Source organism: Pelodiscus sinensis, chromosome 8 (genome assembly GCF_052426305.1).
Source record: "Pelodiscus sinensis isolate ZL-2025 chromosome 8, ASM5242630v1, whole genome shotgun sequence".
NCBI lineage: Eukaryota > Metazoa > Chordata > Testudines > Trionychidae > Pelodiscus > Pelodiscus sinensis.
Window position 1 is genome coordinate 11,183,431 of NC_143059.1, and position 15,546 is coordinate 11,198,976.

Consider the following 15,546-nt stretch of genomic DNA (forward strand, 5'->3'; position numbering starts at 1 on the left):
CCGATCAGTACCTTATTCTTCCCCGTGATCAGACCATCCCTTGTCACATAATTTACTGCAATACCTACCAGTGCAGTATGTGGAGCCATTCATCACAATAATTTGTTGAAATCTGCCCAGGGCCAATAGTGACCTGATAATATTAGTTATTGACATCTGATGGCTGTTCTTTTGCATCTGTAAAATGAGCAGGTGGAGTCAGTCCATTTACTTGTGTGCCATCAGCTGCACAACGAAAACCATCATCACAGCCTCATTGACAGCGATAGCTGAAACAGCAAAGATTTGAGTGATCACTGAAACTGTACTCTCCTCTCTTGAGGGGAAATCACACCGGCACCTAGTCCAAGGCAGTGCCAAGACATGCATGAATATGGCTGAACTGTTAAAGGGAGACATGTATAGGATGCTTGTATCGTCACTGCTACTTTCCTTGGAACAGATGTCACCTCATTGCCCACTGTACTCTCGGTGGAGTTGTAGGAAGAGAGCCTGAGACATAAACCCTTGTATCAGAGGCCTGGTATGAGGCTTGAGGCCTTGGCTAGAGTAGTAGTTAAAGCTTTACTGATATATAAAAGTAGTACCAGAACATCCTGATCTCAAGGATGGTACAAAAATAGTCCCCAAGGATAACAGGAACACCCTGAACCCTTCTAAAAGATAAGGTCAGAATAACAGCATGTAATAGAAAAGTTTTCTTCCAACCAGCATGTAAAAGGTGAGGATGGGTGATGATGAGCCACATCAGAAGGCAGTAACTATCTCAGAGGGGCGATATATAACTTTGTTTACGTCAGTGTATAAAGATGTATCTCAGAGGGATTGTCTTTGGGTAGAGTAGGGAGGAACAGAAAGTACCATCATTCACTGAGCTGGTCCATTGTTACAGGCATACATGTGTTAGTGGTCCGGCAGAGTCAGTGGGATACTAGTATGATGTTTCATCAATAATAAACTTGGCCTAGTGCCTTCACACCTTGCTGGATTTTGTGCTCATTGGCAGTTCACTTGAAGTCTCGTATGCCAGCTGTCTGTGCACAACTGGGACAAGACCCAGGGAGAACACAAAAAGAACACACACATGCAGCCGAACATCTGGCTTACAGCATTCACGTCAGTGGGGTAGCCCCATAGGAAACTGGACCTACATGTTTAAAAAAAAGATAATACCTGCCCCACATCCTTTATATTTATTAATGGCCAACAAAACAATTAATGAGACTTTTCAAATACATTATTATAAAATGGGTATGTTAGTCTTTGTTATAAATGTGACCCTGCCTATGCACAGCATTTCTAGAAAGAGGAGATAGGATCCTTATTTATAATTTTGGCAGCATGGTGACTATTTAGAGTAGAAGCCAGCAGGGCTGATCAGCACAGCTCGCGGTAGGTACTAAGATTTCTTTATCTGAAATCCCACCCAATTTGAGCCTAGTGGTCATTTCTACTGATACGTTCACTTACAACTCCACAGTTCTCAATTATAAATGCCCTCCTAGCAGCTAGCCCACATGCACACAGGCCGTTTGAACACTCAAAGGGTTTGTCTAAATCATCCTAAATACTGGGTGACAGGTACTTTACTTGAAATATGCATTACGTTCTGCAGCCATTTAATCAGTTTAAAGATGTACAAATGGCAGAAGGTGTCAGGGTGACCCAGAGCGGATTGAAATGAGAGAATTTATTTCAAGAAGACAGAATCTGATTGCAGAATAATGCCATGTGAGTGAAACACTTTATTTTTAAAGCGAAGTGCTAAATAAAGCCAGTGTGGTTCTTTTGCAATTCTGTCCTATTCACATACAGCTTTAGTTTTTACATTCTTCCTACATTTATATGACAACCTAACTTGTAAATGTGTCGGGAGGGGAGGTTGAAATATAGCAGCCAGTGTCTTACTGTGGAAGTAATATTTATTTATTAAATAGGTTACATTGGAAAATCTTTACTCTTCAAAAAGCATGTCTGAACATTTCATAGTTTCACACCATATCTTCCTTAAAGTATCTGTATGCTTTTAACTGTAGATAACTGTGGATCTCAGTTTCATGTCATTATGAAACACCCTCCTAATTATGCCATTTAGATCATTTGTATATTTCCATGATACTAGTTTGATTTGGATCAGGGACTTGTTCCTGGTCCAGGAAGGTCCTGATCCCTGAGGTAGGACAAGACCGACCTGGGCCCTGTGGTGCTAGTTCTGAGCTGAAGCTGTGATGAACTTGTTGCCACAGGGAAACCCTTTGGGGGGATGTGAAGAGCTGTGTACACCTCTGGTTGCCAGGCAAATAGTTTCAACCAATACACCTGGTCAAAAAGGGACCTTGGTGGCTCCAGCCAGCACCACTGACCCGGCTGGTAAACATGTGTCTGGCAACGCCGTTAGGGCCCAGGGCAAATGCAGGCTCCCTACCTGCTGTGGCACCATGTGGTTCCTAGAAGTGGCCATTCCTACATGCAGGGAACTTTTGTGTGCTGATTCCTCCCCAAGTGCCAACTTCATAGCTATCAGTGGCTGGGAACTGTGACCAGTGAGAGCTGTGAGCACACGCGCGCGCACACACACACACACACACACACACACACACACACACACACACACACACACACACACACACACAGATCTCTTCTCCCTGTCTCTACCTCAGAGCCCACAACCGCAGGGGCCTCTGTCACCCCACACACCAACCCTCTTCCCGAGCCTGGCGAAAGGGGACAGCTCGCAATTGAGGGCAGGGGGGTGGAGTGAGTGAGGCAGGGCCTCAGTGAAGAAGCAGGGCAGGGATGTTTGCTTTTGTGCCATTAAATAGTTGGCAACCCTATGCCTTCCAGAATCCATGTTAGGATAGGGGTCATCTTTGGTGAACATATTGGGTTCTCTTATTGTTTCAATGTTGTAATGTTTTTACCTTAAGAATGCATAAGAACTGTGTAGTACTTATATCTTAGCAATTACACCTGTTAACTATCTCTGAAGAGAAAGCAAGCGTGGATGGACAGCTTTTCTCTGCTGGGAATAACAGCAGGCAGGAAACATCCTAGTCAGAAGGCAGTGAGAGACAGTCTCCACCTAAGAACTGCAGTGCCCTTGCTGAACCCCTGAAAGAAAATACTGAGGCAGTTGCCCTGAAGCGTGATAGAAATATTGATCTGATCGGTATTGCGAGAAGAAAGACTACCAAAACAATAATGCATTCCAACCGCAGCACAGTATTATGGGACCACAGTAGGTGAATAAGTCTAAACTGAGTGAGTTCTGAGGGGGGAATATGGGATTTTACTATCATTTTAAAATTCGTAATAACTTCGGCAGTGAATAAGTCCACCAGGATGATAACGACACTCCCTCTGCATAACTTCCAGCAGGGTTTCTGATTCTTTTCATGAGCTCTGGAAACCTCTATACCTCACCAATTTTTTACACAGACTGGGATATGGACGTTTCTCGGGAGTACTTTGCGAGTATACACAGTGATGTCTCCAAGGCCTGCGATAGAAGCAGCAATCCATAGTGATTCATTTTGCATAGTAATGGGGAAGAGAAAACTGATCTATACTTAAAACTTTCTGCCAGTATAGTAATGGTGTTTAGAGGTGTGTGATTTTTTAAAATGATGTTTCCATACCAACTAAGCCCTAGTATAGATGCAATCATACTGGCAAAAAAGTGTTTTTGCTGGTACAGTTTATTTTGCTCAGGGAACCAAAACACATACTGGAAAAAGCACTTGTTTGATGTTCTAAGCTACATCTATGTTAGGAGGAATTGCTGATATAGTTACACCAAACCTTTTCTAGGGTTGTGGGGTGAGTGAAAGATCTACTTCAATGGTCTCAAGTAGCAAAAGAGGCAAAAAATATTAAAATTCTGATGAATATCTCAACTTCTCAGGGATCACTGTTTTGGCAACAAAAGGCAGTTTTTGGCAACCAAATGTCCTGGTGTAGACAAGGCCTGACTAATCATACCTAGATCTTCCCTGTTGTTTGTTAATGAAGATAAGAATTATGAATATACTTAAAAGCTTATGAGGTTAGTTCAGGCTGCTTCTTCAAGTTCCCACAAAAGAAAGATAAAACTAATTCCCAGAAAGTCTCCTGTGGAAACTCTTCAATATCTAGCTAGAAACAGTCATTCTCCTTGTAACATTATGTTTTCCTTTATCTTGTGACATCCCTTTAGTGTCACAAGTAATAGTATTGTGCCAGTAAACCTGAATAGTCTGCAATTTTGCAAAGAGATAAAGAAAAAGATTTGAAGTGATTTAACTACACTAGAGCAGCTTCTCAGACTTTCTCATGTTTCCCCTTCCCGACATTATAAAGAAGCATAAAAAAACCATTTTTTCCCCCTTTTGCAGGTCACCTTTAAGATGAGTCCTAGAGCAGCTGAGTATAACTGAGAGGTTTCAGTTTGGATGGATTTGATCCCACCCTAAGTTTCATTTAAAGTTTCTGGTTCAGAGAACCACAAACAAATTCTTAACAGAACACAGCGGTATCAGGCTTGGCTCTGTTAATGATTGCAACTAGTGAGTTTCATGTTCTCTTTCTCTGAATTTGTAGTCCCTCAAGACTTGGCTCTAGGTCATTCAATCTCTTCTTGCTCTTTGGCCTACCTGGCCTGAATTTTCTCTGATAACTGTACTGAAGACTACGTCAGGTCAGCCAAGTTTCTAGCAATATATTCCCACTGCTGGAGCCTTGAGTGAAAATTCTTTCACATATAGCTTGTACTGCCTTTGCTTCCTCTGCTCTGCCACACTTAGACCCAGCCCTTGTAAGAAATTGATGCTTTTAAGGGCAAAACACACTTGCAGATTGAGGAACACTAGCCTAAAACCATATCTATAGTAAATGAATAGAAATTCAGTAAAGCCTTCTAGACCAACGCTGTCTTTGGCAGTGTTTAAAAATATATATATCTATTTGCAAGATCTTTGTAAAGACCAATATTTCTTCTTGCCTGTTTTTTTGCTGGCTTGTCTAGAAAATATCAACATATACTTTTTACTTATCGTATAATGATTAGTAACTATCGGTTGTTTGTATCTAATCTTTGGTAGAATCTCTCTCCATATTCAGGAGGTCCAGTTAAGTGTGACTATTACTTCTAGCATTTTATAATCTCTGCTTGGAACATCATGTTTAGCTTTTTTTTAATACCTTGTTAATCCAATGATAATATACTATTGATGTTACAGTTAAGTGAATCCAAGCCATTAAATATTAATCTAGTGATTGACTAGCCCATTTTACAGGATAGGACTAGAATTCCTCCTATCAAGAAGCCTACTTTCAGCATAGCTAATCCTTTTACCTTCACTAAACCCAAACAAGGATTGTTTGTGCTGTGCTCAATTTCTATATGCAGCAACAATATTAACTTTAAGATTCAAGCCATTTTTAGTCTAGCTACTTTGCTTTGGGTTTTTTTTTCTTCTGGAACATTTATGTTGTGTTTTTATTTGGGCATCAAAGTGACATCTTGGAGCAAAACAGGATCAAATAATCAATGGTTTTGGTTTATGTTTTTATTTTGTTTTTTTAAATCTTACCGCCAATGCTTTTGTAAATGGCACCCTGTCCTTCATGTCCCATGAATGAGTGTTAGGAGTTTCTGTTTTTTAACAAAGCAGACATTAAAAATTCTGACTAAAATGAAAGCGCCAATCCTGCAATAGACTGAAAGCAAATAGAACTCAATGCAGGACAGGTGCCTGATACTGCTAAGGATCCTGACCCTATAGGCCCTTACCTACATACATCGAGCTAATGAAGTGATGGGGATCTCCATGTATGCAGATTCCTTTGCACTAAAGAAAGGTTGAGTGTGTCAGCAAGAGAGAGGATGATTGTATGTAAATCTTTAATCATTTTTGTTAGTCATATATCAGAAAAATCAACACAAGACTTTTTTTATCCCATTACAAATATTTAAAATACAGCAAGAAAACAATACACAATAAAAAAGGAAATGTGCAGTATATCAAAGCAATATTTATGCCAGGGTTGGGGAACATTTTTTGGGTCAGGGGCCACTGACTCTCAGAAAAATCAGTCGGGGCTCGCACACAATTGAGAAGCAAAAAAGAAAAACCAAACCGTCACTGATATGGCCCGCAACTGAGAAAGACACTTCTTCACACAGCAGAGTCGAGGAAGACCAAGGCTAGTAGGTTTTGTGTGCTCCTGCCCCATGATGGGATGGTGGTGTGGGTGGGGCGTGAGTCCCAAGCCTCAGTGGGCTGGATCCAAGCAAGCTGGGGGCTGTATTCAACTCCTGGGCCTTAGATTCGCCACCCCTGATATACATGAAGAAATACAGTGAAGAAAATTGTTTGTTGCAGTAATTCTGTAACCTGGTCTATTTGCACCACATAAAAATGGCACTGCCAGCCATCTGAGTCCAAAATAATGACAGCTAAATAAGCAATGGAACACCCACAAAACCACAGCCATTATAGTTGAAGTCAAGAGGACCCACCTGTATATGGGTAATTATCAATCAGTGCAACTGTGGAACAAATAGCACCTGATTCTGATCTCACTTATTCCAGAACAGATCAGTAGTAAATTCATAAGTCAAAGCAACTGTGTACTGGTGCAGGTCAGATGGGAATCAAACCCCATAACAAAATATCCGGTATTTTTTCAATGTCTCTTTTGGCTGCACATGTTCATACTCAGTGGCAACAATGATGTGTCTTTAGTTGTCATTTTAGCTTAAAAACAAAACCTTTGGGCTACGTCTAGACTGGCATGATTTTCCGCAAATGCTTTTAACGGAAAAGTTTTCTGTTAAAAGCATTTGCGGAAAAGAGCGTTTAGATTGGCACGGACGCTTTTCCGCAAAAGCACTTTTTGCGGAAAAGCGTCCGTGCCAATCTAGACGTGGTTTTCTGCAAGAAAGCCCCGATCGCCATTTTCGCGATCGGGGCTTTTTTGCGGAAAACAATACCGCATTGTCTACACTGGCCCTCTCGCGCAAAAGCATTTGCGCAAGAGGGCTTTTGCCCGAACGGAAGCAGCATAGCATTTCTGCAAGAAGCACTGATTTCAGACAATAAGAAGTCAGTGTTCTTGCGGAAATTCAAGCGGCCAGTGTAGACAGCTGGCAAGCTTTTCCGGAAAAGCGGCTGATTTTGCAGAAAAACTTGCCAGTCTAGACACAGCCTTGCTGAATTAAAATGTAAAGGGTGAATACAGTGCCAACTCCAGATTAAGAAACCTGCACATTTTCAGAACTTTTTTTTTCCTGGAAGGGGCTGCCTGATGTTATGCTAGATCTGCTTAGACAGATGGGCAAATGTACCTGAGCGACTTCTCTGCATCACAGCTGTACCCATTAGTCTGCATTTGCTATTGAGTCTCTCCAGTGCCATATGCTCTTTTCTTTAAATAAACAGGTAGTTAGGACAGATGTGAAAAGCAAAACGACATGAGCAGAGGCATGATTCTGAACCAGAATCAAATGATTAATCTTGACAGTCTAGTAGTCTTTTCAGAGCACCAGTTTGCAAGGGGACTGAATTAGTATGTGCTGTACACTTTCTTTCATTGTCCTTGTTAATGGAAGGGTGATTTTCATCCAATTGTAATTTCAGTTTCTATCTGTCTTCTTACAATTCATTAGTATTTATAATTCCATCCCTTTTAAGCTTAGTGGCTTGTATATTGCTTACTAATATGATTCAAGAATGCTGCTGATCTGTTTAGTAGACAGTCCCAGTCAGTCTGTTCATCATATGGATCCACACAACAAATTTTTGTTCTATTTAATTTAATTTTATGAGGTGTACAAACTCACTGAGGTAAATACTTATTCTTTTTTTTTAAATAGTGCTTTAGAAAATGATAGCATTATAAGCATCAATCATAAACACACAGGGAATTACCATACAATTACAATAGCAAAACATCAGCCAGAGATGTAATCATGTAGACAAGTACAATGTAGCAATAAATCCAAAAACAATTGCAAGATTTACTGTAGAATTATTCAAAATTTGCTTAATGTTTATCAGAAGTGTGTCAAAATGTTAGAGGAGATAGGACAGATTGTTTTAAACATACTATTTTCTCCACTTGATAAAGTAACACTGTAAAGTTCAGAAATGTCCCTGTACTATTATTAGATCTAAAACTTGGAACTTTAAACTGTAATTTTTAGTCAGAAAAGTCACTGAAAACAACCTCTTCTAGTTCTTCATCGCTCTTCTCTTTTGGGTTCTTATCTGCTTGCTTTGCTATTGTTAGGCTTGAAGATAAAATACAGCATTGGAAAGTGAATTGGGTTTTAGTCTCATGAATCTCCAACTACATTCTAACTTTTTCCTCCCACTGTGATGTTAATGAGCAAAAAACACAATCTGTTTATTTGTTTGTTTGTTTGTTTGTTTGTTTGTTTGTTTGTTTGTGGAAACTCAGGGCAAGATTGTAGAACAGCCCATTGTAAGATCACTCTTTGCCTTGCAAACTGATCCGATTTGATCTGAATATCACTGAGAGGGACTAAATAAAAACCCTAACAATCTCCTTTCTAAAGTTATCATACTTAAATCCCCACATTGAAACAGGTTAAGTCCTGGGATTTGAGTTCAGTTCTAATGTATATTCTTTGTGAGTGACTTTTCATCTGATGATGATGTTGCCATTTGTGTGTTGGCACTTTTATTTCAGGAGGAAATAATAACATTGTCAGCGTTCTCTTTATGTGCCTACTGCTATGATGATAAACGGTAACTCAGCAGCTCTGATTTACATGGTATTGCAACAGCAGCAATACAGGTATAATTATGCCGAAAAAGGTACAGCAAGCCAACCGGTTTGTATTAGGCTGCTAAGTTATGAGGAGTATATGTTGTGAAAGGAGTGAATATATGACTACCAGTCTTTCGTCAGAAGGTAACAGAACTGATAGAAATTTCTAGTGATCCCCTTGCAAATCCAGACCCAGGGAATGCTGCAAGGGGCAGAGGTAGGACCATAGCACACAGGTCTGTGAAGATTCTGGGTAGTGCCGTGGACCTAAGTTCCTGCTAAGCTGTGCGGCTGCATGACTACCTAATGAGCAGGGCTGCTGCGCATGGAGCTGCAGCAGCTGAAGGAGAGGCACCCCTCCCCTGGCCGGGCAGCTCCCTGCTGGGGCTGGAGGAGCACACCTCTCTCTCAGCCGCAGCAGCCCCCTGCGTAGGCAAGGGGAGAGGCATGTTCTTCTGGCCACAGAGGGGAGCTGCCCGATCCCCTTCCCACAGCGCAGTCCTGCCTCACCAGAGCTCCCATATCTGTGGAGAGGCGCCTCACACCTGGTCTACAGCTGCTGCAGTGAGGGAGGACAAGGGGGAGCCTGTACCCAAAACTCCTCAGTCCCAGCTCCATCCCAGATCCTGCACCCCTAGCAACAGCCTTCACCCTTGCACCCCAACACTCTGCCCCAGCCCTGACCCCGTTCCCACACCCCTTCCCCCCCAGCCAGAGCTCTCATCTCCCCTCAATCCTGAGCCCCCTCCCCTTGGCCTCACCTCTACCACAGTTTGTCCAAGTGCAGAATGAATTTTGTTATATGCACCAGTATGGAGGAGATGTGTCACACATATTGGTGCACAAAATTCATTTTGCACATGGACATAAAAAAATTAGAGGAAACACTGCCATGTACCCATAGGTTATCTTAGTTATGCTGGGGGCTGTAGAGCATTCCAGCATCAGTAAAATGCAGTTGACTTAACGCCACCTTGCTGTCTGAGTTCTGTGCTGGACCTTTTAGAGCAGGGCTGGGCGATAATTTTTTAAAGGGGGTCACTTCATGGATTTCAGACGTGCACACGGGACACCCCAGAAGAGGCGGGACCTCTGGTGGAAGAGGCAGCATCAGGAGACTTTGTGCACTTCCCCATCCCAGGTCCTGTGGTATCCCGAAATAGCTCTGCAGTATAGACGTGGCCACTCTAAGCTGGGAGGATGAGGTGGGAGGGGTCATTTCACATGCTGCCTGTCCAGCAAACAGGCAGCTGCTATTGACTGGAAACTAGCCAATGGGAGCTACTGGGGGGAGGAGGGGAAGGTGGGAGCAATGTGAGAACCCTCTGCCGCCTCCTCCAGGCTCATGGCCCTGCAGCAGCTGGTTTCGCCAAGTGGAGGCAAGGCAGGCAGGTAGCCAGCTGAGGATCTCACGGGACAAATCTGGTGGCTTGGCAGGCCAGATCCAACCTACAGATCATGTTTGCCCAGCCCTGTCTTAGAGGCATAATCAGAATCTCATCCAAAGGGGTGAAATCCAGGTTTCACTGTGGGAGTTTGTTTCTTCTCCTACCCTTTTTTCTTCCAGAAACTAAACTATGAAGAAGCTAACAAATAAAATCAGTATATTTGACTGGTGAATATACTTCGGACATCATGGCTAACAACTTTTGCTAAGTTCAGTTTCTAGTTTCAAAAAGATACCCAGCTTCCCTTTAAAAATGAAGTGTTACTATTTGTGATGGGCATACACGACTTGCAGTTGTCTTTTTGTCATGCGGACATAATACCATCTCACATCATGTTTCCTTCATCTCTTTCTATTAATTTTTTATGAACTTCATCAGAAATGTAAGGCACAGAACTGTTTTCATACTGACAGTTTTTATGCTGATTAAACATTGGAGAAACCAAAACAAATAATTGCCTTGATGTACACACTGCCTGGAATGAACAGCTTGCTTTGAAATGTACCAGTCCAGCACACTGCATAGGCAACAGTCTTATATAATGCAACTGGTTTTTTTTCTGACCCTTGATTTCCTAATCTTATTTTTTCTGATCCTCTGACTTGATTTGTTGTCCTTTTTAGCCATTAGTCAGACAAGTAATTCAGACACACTACTTTATTGTGAAGGTGAAAATCAAAGTAGAATATTAAGTAACATTGATTTGAAGGCTCTGAACTCCCACGATATTCCATGTTTCAGCAAATGGGTAAAATTGTATGATTTGTTCTCTTTCTTGCTTTATGTTCTTATATACTGCAGATACAACTACATAATCAGAATGTGCGCACTCATGCGCACACACTGAGGTACCTATAAGTGCCCCATACAAATTAAGAGTTGCCTAATGCATACAGTCAATTTATGTCCCCATTTTTTTTAAATCCTTTTTAATGTCACAGGGGACGTACTCATTCACAGAAGCATTTAATCATCTTTTGAATTCTGTGGGCTCTTGGCATCAGTGATATGTTGGTTTCACATAGTAACTTTTTGGCTTATGTGAAAAAGGAAAAAGGAGCGCCCAATTTCCTTCTTCTGTACAATTCATTATTTTGCATACCTCCTCTGTCCCCTTATTTGTCTTCTTTCTAAACGGAACAGTCCCAACCCAAGTTAGCTCAGCAAGTTCTGTTTGGCATGCTGTTTGGTTGACACACAAGAGTTCTAGCAGTTTATATCTCTCATATACTAGTGTATAGTTGTGTTGTTCTTGGATTTTAATGATAATTTCTACCAACTTCTCTGCCACTGAAGCAAGGTCTATTGATCTGAAATTCCCATGGCAGCCCCCTAACACCTTCGCTACTTATTAAAGGGAGGATTTCCTGTTAAGTGCAAATAACAGACTCGACATAGGAGGAGGGGAAAACTTGGTGATACTGCATTTCACTCTAAGCATAATAATCAAATTATTGCTAATACAGAATGTGAATTATTTATACTCCATAATTGTAAACTGATGGCTGTCACTGGGGTGGAACTGCAATATAAAACCTTCCTTTTGTTCTAGAGCTAGTCAACAATACTGGAATTGTCTACACAACGAGTCCTGTAGCACTGTAAAGACTTAACATATTGATTTGGACATAAGCTTTTTTGTGGCCTGGAGCATTGTAACACAACTACCCTTCTGAAACAGGCAATGGTCTGTATTACTAAGTATTAATTCATTGGCAACTTTTAAAATGGTTTATTCCTGAGGCTCCAATGGCTTGGCAGTCAGAAGGGAGGCTTGAAGGCAAAGAAAAAGCTGGTGTTTTGCTGACATTGTACTGCAAGTCAGCTGTCTGCTGGGGCTCTCTGTTATTATAAATACTGTGCACTGACTCATGGTCTAGTGGCTCAACAAGGTCAGCTTGAGAAAGCAGATAAAGGAGAAAGTAGTGTCTGCCTGCTGTTTGTGCTGCACTGGATAGATGGACTCTGTTCATTTTGCATGTGTGTTTTTTTAATTCAACGTTCCCTACTGTAGTCATTCATACAAAGGGTGCTTTTAAACGAGTAATGAGTGCTTTCCGTCTTGGCAGTTACTTATACTGAACTTTGTCTAGCGCTCTTTACGATTCACTCATACAAGACCTAAAATAGTCAAGACTAATAGAGGGGAGCAAAGCTCTGTCTGGCTCATGCTGTTTCGAGGAAAAGGGACTCTCAGGGGGAAAACACCCTGCAAAGACGTACAAATTATGCACTGTCTCTTCTGTCCATGAATAGTTTCTCTTGTGAGAGAACTAGGTTGCATTTCTGGACAAGCAGCCAAATCTGTGTAGCTAGGGCTTTTCTCCCCAGGCTCACTTACAAAACTTGTTTTCATAAGAACAGATGGACTTAAATAGGTCTGGGGGTTCTACAGAGTGAGTGGCCAGCCAATCTTTACCTTAGATCATTGGCTCTCAAGCTTTCCCATACTAGGACAGTCCTCCTCTAGAGCCAGGATGTAGCTGGTATCTATCTCCCATTTAGCAGGAGGGGAAACTTGTCAGGGTGTGGCCGATGCTTGCCGACAGGTTGCAGGGGTCAGAGCTGCAGAACCAGGGACATGACGTGTACACAGCTACTCAGGATGTGACCTGCATGCTGGCAGACTTGGCTGTGCAAAGCCAGGTGGGAGCTACCGCAGGAAAGCTATGAGAGGCACACTACGTGGCAGCTCCTTACTAGTCAAGAGGGTACCCCGGAATATCAGGCTGCCTCACCTACTGAGATGGTTAGTACTTCATGGTGCTGATTATTCTTGCATTGCACTTTGAATCAGAGTAAATTTCAGATATGGTCTATTTTGGACAGGGAAGCTATGACATAGTGAGGCCAAGTGTCTGGCTCATGATTGCATGGACACCTGATTCATGGCGTTCATGCTCCAGGAGGGCAGAGGAGGAGTGGGGACGGAGCACGAATCAGCAGAGTCATGGTGCTCCAAAAGCACTGGGCGGGAGGGGAAAGAGTGGGAAGAGGGGGACTCCAGTTTCCCAGTGCGTGAGAGGCACATGGGGGAACGGGGCAGACACGGTGCGCAAGCCACAGGTGGAACCCCAGTGGGCCACAGGTTGCCCACCACTGATTTAGAGGATGTTTCCAGGAAGTGCCGATTTGTGTTGGGGTGGGGAGGAGAGAATATCAATGCATTTATTGGCTTAGTTGCCATTTTGTGAGCTTTGCTAAACTGGTTTTCAGTCCCCCTTTCATTTGCAAAGTGCGGTTTTCTAAGATGTGTGAAGATTAGAAAGAACTTATTGAAAATGAAAAAAAAAGTATTAGTTAAAGCTAGAAAATTGCAGACAGCTTATGCCACTTATAAAGAGTGAGCTGTTCCGCAAGAAAAAAAGACCCTTTAATGCCATTATCTGTAACTTTAAGATTTCTAATCTAGTTACTTATAACCACTCTTCTTTGGAGCATCTGAGCTCCAAATCAACAATGACAAACAACCTGCCAAGCAATTTGAAATTTCTCTCCCTTCTTTCATACAGGAGAGCGAATTCAAATAGTTGACATCTGACAGCGATTTGAGGCTTTCTTTGAAATAAGCCATTGATCTCTCTCCCCTTGCTAGTGAACAGGTGTCTGCACTTGCTAAATTACCATTACAAGTGGCACTCACGGTTGTAGCCCCAATGAGGAGACACGTGATTAAATGGGCAGCAAACTGAAGTGCCCTCTCTGCAAATGCGCAGTGCTCTGCTACGGGTGGGGACACTGGTTGTGAAAGTGCTCGTGTGTGTTCTCTGTATTGTGACTTTTCGGTGGTTAAATAGAGGGCCTTAGTCTCTAAGCTTGTCACTCCAGAACCTTTCATGAGCCACTAAATTCACATTAAGAAAAAGTTCAGTGACTCTAGCACCCTTGAGAGAGGCTGATAGTGGTACTAAATGTCATAAGCCTGTGAGAAAAATGGGGCTTTTCGACTACCTGAATTCAAGTTATTCTACAGTTCACCAATGCAGGGGAGGCTCGAGGAATGAAGCTAGAAAGAACATATTTTAATGACTTTCGGTATGATAACTACACCTTGCTAAAAAATTATCCTATCATAGAAGAGTTTCATTGCTTAGGAGACTTAAACCCTGTGGTGAGAGACAGAGAGAGAATTTGTGTAATGCTTCCTATATGCTGTTTGTTGCCAGTTTTTTGATGTGGGCAGGAAAAGGCTGACCTGACCAAAATAAATCATCATATATAAGCTGTATCAGTGCTTTACGCCACGCTCGTTAGGCTGCATTTTAATACCCAAATGACATTAGTAGTTACAGAGGGAAATTTCATCAAGCTTTCTTTGGTTTACAGCTTTTGAGAAGAGGATCTTTTGTGTCATTTTTGTCTTATATCACACTGTGGTAAAATCTGAGTGTTCAATTCATATATCTGTTTTGCAGGTAGGGCTGGTAGGTCCTGCTTGTTGTAAAAGTAGCCTGTGACTTCCTATTATTAGCCCCTCGTTTCAATTGCTTATAATTTTGCTAAATCTTAGCCATTTGGTTTGAAGCTTTATGTGACTGGTGCCTGCCTTGGCAATCTATGTAATTTTTAGCCAACATGGTCCAGACATTTATATGAATAAAACAAGGACAACAATATAGTTTTGTTTTTTTAAAAAGGGTGACCTTCTTTTTGAACAGGTCTCATGCCCCGCACTTTGAATTAGGGACTTGGAATCTGGCAGAGGGTGGACAGAGATACAGACATTTGGCTATCTCCTTGAAAACCTCCCCAAATTTGGCCAATTATAAGCCTTTGAAAATTGCAGTTTGAAGAGGCTCCATAGCAACTTCTTCGATTTTAGCAGCTCAATCTCCAAGCAGTCTGCCCTCCCTGTAATCGCAGCTCTCAGGCCTTGTCTACGCTTACCAGGAGACTGACGCCGCAAAGATCGATCTCCCAGGGGTCGATTTAGTGGGTCTAGCCAAGGGACAAGTACCAGAAGAGCGAGGAGCTAGTTTCTCCTGTGGTCGCAAGACTCCCCCTGCTGGCACTCGGGCAGCGTGCAGAGGGAAGCCACTTGATTTGGACGGAGGGGAGGGGGACAAAAGCCAGACTAGGGGAAGAGAAAAGAGTAGAGAGGGAAAGGTGGAGAATCTGGGGGAGAGGAACTGGCAAGGGTAACAGGCTGGGCCTGGTTGAGCAACGGGACTGGTGAAGGGAAGGCTTACTTTGCCTAGAAACACACCGACTATAGGTCTCATGCATTGTGCTTCGTTGTCCCCTTATGGTGAGTTGTTCTCTCGTATTTAGTGAACAAGCTGTAGAGAAATGTCGTTTGTATACAGAGTTCTAACTGGTCACT

General features: G+C 42.3%; 1 protein-coding gene and 1 long non-coding RNA gene across 23 annotated transcripts in view; one reads left to right on the forward strand and one right to left on the reverse strand.

The window, feature by feature from the left end:
• Positions 1 to 15,546, forward strand: part of ZMIZ1 (zinc finger MIZ-type containing 1) — a 486,957-nt gene that overhangs the window by 382,183 nt on the left and 89,228 nt on the right. The window lies entirely within an intron of this gene.
• The window catches only part of LOC112544318 (uncharacterized), a 120,669-nt gene continuing 111,024 nt past the window's right edge, over positions 5,902 to 15,546 (reverse strand). Inside the window, exon 5 of the long non-coding RNA XR_012905554.2 lies at positions 5,902 to 6,317. This is a non-coding gene — a long non-coding RNA (uncharacterized LOC112544318). The remainder of the gene's footprint in view (positions 6,318 to 15,546) is intronic.